We start from the raw sequence: 7,096 nt of genomic DNA on the forward strand, positions 1-7,096 counted from the left end.
GGCAAACAGCTGTACCTCATGGTAATGCAGCACACTCGCTCTGGATTTTGTCCAGCCTGCGCTTTCCTGCTCAGTGATGATTATCCCTCTCCGTCTTCTATGAACACCCTTAAATAGAGATGATCTGACAACAGAATTACTGGAGCAGGCTTCTAGGAAAGTCTGCTGTGCATGCTGCCTTGGGGAGCCCCGTAGGCTTATGGGGCAGGCGTCCTCCACTGCTGGAAAGCCTGACCTCAATCGAGATATCTATACGCTTCAGGTTTTCTAAAAAGCATATATGGTATATTTTTCTATGTTATAGCTGATGCAGCTCGTTGAACGATTTATCTCACAGGTGAATTACAGCAAATCAAAGCCAGGACATGGATTCAGTGAATTCAGATGTTAGAGCTGGCAGTCACCGATTAGGTTTGGGGTTTTTTTGAGGCTTGTACGGCAGCTGGAGGCTGGGCACTGATTTTATTGCTAGGTTGGCTTTGCACCTCTTTTCCTCGTGTATCAGCTTCTAAGAAGAGTGCGTTTCGGAAGCTGCCCCACTGCATCTCCCGCTGAGCAGGGGATGACGGCAATTGGGGGATGTTGGCTGGGGTTCAAGGCTCTGAAACATGTGATGGATGTGGCCCAGTGAGTCTCCCAGCTTTGCCCAACTGCTAACCACACACAGATGACTGCAATCACAACAATTCGTGGGCATATTTGACTTCTGTAAGGTTGGATGACAAAGAGCTCGACAGGAGGACAGGGCTGACCTTAGTGTCATGATAACCAAACAAGTATGTTTGTTTCTATTTAAGGCTGAGTTTTTTTCAGTCTTTTGACAGATGAGGTCTGCTAATCTGTGGTAATTAAGGATTTTCTCCAGTTCATGAGTACGTTGGAAAAATATCCATGTGCGTGTTATTTAGCTCTGCTGACATCTCTATTTAATGTGTTTTTTAATGCTGTTTGTTGAATGAAGCGGGTGTTTGCAAGAGATGTCAACATTGGACTGGAGTTCGCCAATATTGACGTGGTCACAGCTCACTGGGAAGCACAATTGCAAATACAGGATGGAAAAAATGGTGATGGGAGAGACCTTTCCTATGTGATAGGAAGTCTTTAGTATTGCAAGTGGGCTCTTGTGTTCAAAGCAGATAGCTAAAGAAGAGACATCCTTTCATTCTCTATCCATCCATCCTTGGGACTTTGGGACTTTTGGGACCTTTGGGACTCCTCTTTGATGCCTAGTACCTGCTTCCTTGCAGAGAAGGGAGGAAAAATACTCAGTAAAGACGTCTACTCTGGGGAAAAATGTATTGGTAACTTGAGCAATCAGCATGATATACCAGGATACTGAAGGATTTTGAGAAGCATGTAAAACAGAAGTTATGTTTTTAAAGGAAGAATTTTAGTGCGCTTCAGAGTTCAACAGTGCTTTTTATTCAGCCTTCTAGTATGCCTGGAATAAATTCGGGGGGGCCGGGGAGGAAATAAGTGCCTATCAAAAAAAGGAGGGTTACCAAATATAATCTAACATAGTCTTATTTAGGGAACACCTTGGGGATGTGTAATTGGAAGGTAAAATAACCATGTATATAATGTTATGATAGGCTGTCAGCAAGTGGCTATGTTCCATGCAGACATCCAAGATGTCTTCTTTAATGTTCGAGCCAATGCTCAGTTTGGGGAGGACAACCTGTGGTGATGTTAGGGTTTTATTATGTCCCGTTCCGCAGAGAAGCGCCGTGCCTTGGAGAAGCAATTTATGAATGCGCTTACTTCTCACATGTCTGCTTTGCTCTGAATTTTCTAATAAGGCACTTTTAACTGGTGTAAATGTGTTACTGGAATGAGCTGGTCCAGATTTTGGGGCTAATTTCTGTTCCACGGGAATGGTAACTTGGGAGGTTACCTGGAGAGCAGCCCCGGTCCTGGGTGGGAGATACTCCATATAGTGCTACGAATGCAGATGTATAAACAAACACGTACAAAGGAGATACCCCTCTAGGCTTGTGTACATGGTGAACTTGAAAAACAGACGCTTGTTATGGAGGTCAAATCTATATGTCTCTATATGCCCCCCCCCCCCCCCCCAACAGTTTCCTCTTTAGCAGCTGAGCCCATCATCTGTGTTCAGGGTTTGAATTTGACACCTCTGCCAAGTTTGACATTTCCTGGCTCTTTTTAACCAGGAAATTTCTCCTTTCTGTTTTTCTGGGCTAGGAGAGATACGTGATGATATTCATGAGCCGCTAATCCGCTCGGTGGCTTATGTGTGCAAAACGCTGCCCGTGAGCCCGATCTGGGATCCTCCGTCCATCTGCAGCTCTGGGAGAGGCTGCAGAGCAGGAACTTGAGAGATCTTTGTACAATGCAGCAATTCAATAAGTTTTAATATTGCAGGAACCCCGGCTCACCTTAAATTGCCAGTGCTGAACCATACAGCATCCATATGTATCAGCTTTCTTCTTTATGAATCACTTGCGAAGCCCCTATTTGACTCTTGAAATGTTTTTTACATTCATTCATCTCTAGCTGTACTGCATTTATCTCCAGGTCAGACACCAGCTCCTAAGTGGGATCTGATATTGATTCAAAACAGATTGAGGCTTTTCATCAAAAACTTTTTCTTGAAGTGCACCGTGGCAAATCTGGATGTTTAATACATTTGAGGAGAAAAATAACTTTTTTTTTTTAAGCCTTGCAGATAGTCTTACTCTGTAAAACATGTTGGCTGCAAAAGTAGGAAGTGTGTCTGTACGAAGGGGAACTTCTGCGAGGGTTTTTGTTGAAGAGGTCAGTATTTATTGTCAGGCTGCTCAAGGATGAATGAACGAGTATAAAATCGTGTGATACCAGTATCTGGGGTTACTTCAAGTCAGTGAACTTCAGTTGCAGCATAGGTAACACCTCAGGCCCTCTCTTCCAATAGGAAAAGGACTTTTACGGGGCGAAATCAGGAGAGTTTGTCGACCAATGAACGTTTGCTCTGGGAGTGAGTCACATTCATAAAGAGTTTCAAGTTTGTGGTCTGGCAGATCCTGAGAGATGATTAAACCCACATAAAAGACCATTATTAATACAGTTTCTATAGTTCTGCACCCGCGTTAGTTCATGCAGTTGGGGCAGGGGAAGAAGTACGGGGGGGGGGGGGGGGGGGGGGGAATTACTTAACCAAGCGTGAGTCACTGCTCCTCTGGGTGAAATACAATCCTGTAAATGCTCTGTGGGCACCGCATACCTGCTGGCATTCTTATCAGGAAATTCCTATCTGGGACAAAGACAGAAGCTTTGGGAGTTGCAGAGCAGTCGACCCAGAGGATTTTTTAGCTGTGGTGTTTATCCGAGGTAGCTTTGAAGCAGTTTTCCACCTCCTGCTCCCTGGTGTCCTGCCCGCTGCCCCCAGCAGTGCTGCCTGGCCGGGATGGTGACCCCGGGACCCCACCACTGTTCGGTACTGGGGTAAAATGGAGGGGCAGGTCAGCCCCCAACAGCTTGGCCAGGGTTTTCCTGGAGCGGTACCCACCTCTGCCTGGCCTCCTGACAAGATGCTTGTCTCTCCCTTTCCACCGCCGGGACCAATTCGCAGATTTATATAATCCTTGTCTTGGGTTGGAATAATTTGTCTTGATTTTTAACATTAAGATGATTTCTTAATGTTTCTATCCCTGGAAGTCTTCTGTTGGAGAAAATGTTTCTCATTATCGGCTACGAGGTTGCCAGGTCTGGGAAATACTTCTGTTTTATATTACTCCCCACGCTCCTCCTGGTGTGCGTGAGACATCCCAGAACCAAAGATGACGAGATCCCTGTTTTATCCGTAGGAAATAGAAGTCAGAGGGTACAGGGGGCTGCAGCCCTGTCCGTGGTACCCCCACCAAAATGCCATAGTCCTCACTCTGCCATCAGACCTTCATCCCCCCTTGGACAGCAAGCATGGGGATGCCCTAGGACGCCTGTCCCTGCAGCCGATGCTCTGCCACCCTCCTGACCTACACACCTCGTTGCAGGAGCGAAATGGGTGCAATTCTGACACCTTTGCTACCACAGCAGCAACTGCCAGGGGAAAGTGCAAGAGTAACGATGGGGAGGATGGGAAGAGGGACAAACTACGTAGCGGCAACCTCCTGTCATCGGGTCAGAAGTGGCTTAATGGGAAAGAAAAGGAGAGAGGGACCCGTATGGTGTTTGGCTGGTGACTGCTGGGGGTGGAAGCTGTTTCCCTTGTCTTGGGAAAACAGCTTGAGACAATTTCCCCAACAGAATTTGATCAGAATTTTGTCAGGGAGTGAAAGCATCGAGCAAGGCTCATCCCGGTCCCTCGGTGTGTTTAGGGGGCTGCAACACAGATCTGATAACTGCTGCTGGTTAGGTCTTTGGATGGACTCTTCTCCACCTAATGCAGGTACCCAGAAGACAGGAGATGTCTTTGGTCCTGATACACTCCTGTTAAAGAGCTGTGAGTAGGACAGTGATTTTTCTCTTCCATAGCCTTTGACCTTCTAACAGCTCTTGCCTTTGCCCGAAATAGGTGGTTTTCCCCTAATCCCCCATGGCTCTACCACCCATCCCACCATAGGCTGAGTAGCACAGGGAGATGTCACAGGACACTGGGCTCCCACGTGCGTGGGGAAAGTGTGAGCAAAACTGCCTTCATCTTCATCTTCTCACCCTGCTCGAGGGCTCTGCAAGGAGATGCAATAGCTTTCACATCGCATCCTCCTCCAGGGCAGGAGAGAAAAGGACTTTTTTATCACTTGGCCCCACGGGCTGTTCCATCAGGCCCGTTGTTTGACCAGTGACCAGACGAGATCCCGGCTGAGGTCATTCTATTCCCACCTGATTACGCCCTGTGATTTTCTGCCTAGGTAAATAATCCCACACTGGCTTCAGGAAGAGCAGTCCCAGACTGAACTAAATATTTCTACAAGCAAATACAGTTCTAGTATTTTTGGAATGAGACTTAAAAATTTTTTTAAAAAAAAGCAACTATTTGCTGTTCCTCAGGACCCCGTCCACCTCTCTTCTGCTGGTGTGTCAGGCTGGATGTCATCCTGAGCTTTACCAACACTGAACTAAGTCACTTCCCATCAAATGTATGTGTTGGGAAGGCTGTTCTCATCCCTTTGCCTTCCTGCTGAAGAAAGAAAGTGCAGCTGGTTTCAGCCATACTGACTGGTTCATTCACGTTTTTAGGGTTTTTCATATGGAAAGGAGCTAGAAAATAATTTTCTCAGATCTGCCTTAAAGGGAGAGCTGGTAGCAATGATTGCTCATGGCTCTGCTCCTAAGAACGGTGCAATCCTGCTCGTCCCATGTCCAAGGGGAGCTCTGAGCTGGTACCCTTCAAGGTACATGATCTCCTCCCCGGGTTGGGGGTCTCCTGGGTGAGTAGCTCCTTGGATAAGGCCAAATTGGTTGACATAGCTCAGCATCAAAGCAAATGATGCAGCCAGCTCTGCTGCGTACTGCACGGGTGGAGAAAGCCCTCTCTAATTAGTTTGTGAACAATAAGAGCAAGATTTGGGCTGAGCGTATTCTGCTCTGGTGGTATCGCTGTGGCTGGGGCAACTTTGGCTCGTGTGCTGCTGAGGAATGCTGACATGGGGCTCAACTCATGACAGCTTCTCTGGAGGGCTGGGGGAACTGGGAGCACTTATCTGGATGTAGTTCAGCCAGCAGATTAGCTAATCTCCCTGTTGTTACCTCTTTTGTTGTTTATCACTCTAGCCATTGCATGTGTTTCACATTAGCTGGTAAAGGCTTGGGGCAGGGACTCCAAGTACCCGGCTTTTACTTGCAGGGTTAGCGGGAAGGAGCCTCGGTTGGAAATGCCAACCAGACACGTTACCGTCAGGACCTCTCTGATAAAAGCCTCATCCTATGGTCCACGGACAATAACTCCCCGTGGCCAAAAATCACCATGTATGTGTGGTGGTGGTATCTTCAAGGGAAGAAACAGGTTGCCCAGAGAGGTGGTAGATGCCCCATCCCTGGGAACATTCCAGGTCAGGTTGGACGGGGCTCTGAGCAACCTGATCTAGTGGAAGATGTCCCTGCTCGTGGAAGGGGGTTGGACAAGATGACCTCTAAAGGTCCCTTCCCACCCAAACCATTCTATGATTCATTCTATGATTCTACAAACAAGGGTGGCTCTTGAGGGACCCCACCATGCCCCGTGGGCTGGGAAGGGTCCCGGTGAGACCATGAACCCAACTTGCCACTTGAAGGCCAGGAACTGCCCGTCCCTGAGCTGGGCTGAGCCACATTTTACACATTGGGTTGTTGCTGTTGGCATAAGATGGGCGTTAGGGGAACTCAACCAGGCTGTAAAAGCACCGGGTGCTGTTAAATCATCGTGTCCTGCAAGTTGGTGGAGTCCCTGTTCCCTCTCCAGATCTTTGACTGGAGAAGGGAAAGCCTATCATCACAGCAGTATTTAAAAGAAAACCCAACTACGAAAGCTTTCCTGAAGCAAATTCTGCGAAGTTCTCTCTTTTCTTTTTTTCTTTTTTTTTTTTTCCCTGGCAAATTTACATTTCTGACAGAGAGAAATTTCTCACTACGGAGAAATTTGTGGGGTTTCATCTTCTGAGAAAGTTCCAGAGCACTGACTCGAGAGGGGGTTTTCTGCAGAATTAATTCAGCGGATATGCTCATGCTACGCGGTGACAGAAGAGGCTTTCAACACGGGCTGGGACGCTTCTCGTTTCCTTGAAATGTTAGCTGGGGAATTTGGTTTGCTGCCATCAGCTGCTGCTCTTCAAAGAAAACCCCCAGTGCAATCTCATATCAGTAAAACATAAAAAAAACCCTCTGCTGAGCCCTAGTCCCATGCCTGGATCACTTGCTGCAAGCCTGGGAGGTATGACTTTGGGGAGAATTGGTTATATCAATCTTGCATTGTGTGTTCAGAAAGCACATTTTTTAAAAAATCTATTAATGTCAGTTAATTTTGCTGATTGAAGCTTATTAATATCCGGCTTTAGTTTTGCCAGTCTGAACAAATCCACATCCTCAGTCATGATTTTTTCCTTTTTTTCTTTCCCCTCAAACCAATCTCTAAAGTTGGCCTGCATTCCTGGGTAGATGCTTTTTGGTTTTTACCTGTAAC

Source organism: Haliaeetus albicilla, chromosome W (genome assembly GCF_947461875.1).
Source record: "Haliaeetus albicilla chromosome W, bHalAlb1.1, whole genome shotgun sequence".
Classification (NCBI taxonomy): Eukaryota; Metazoa; Chordata; class Aves; order Accipitriformes; family Accipitridae; genus Haliaeetus; species Haliaeetus albicilla.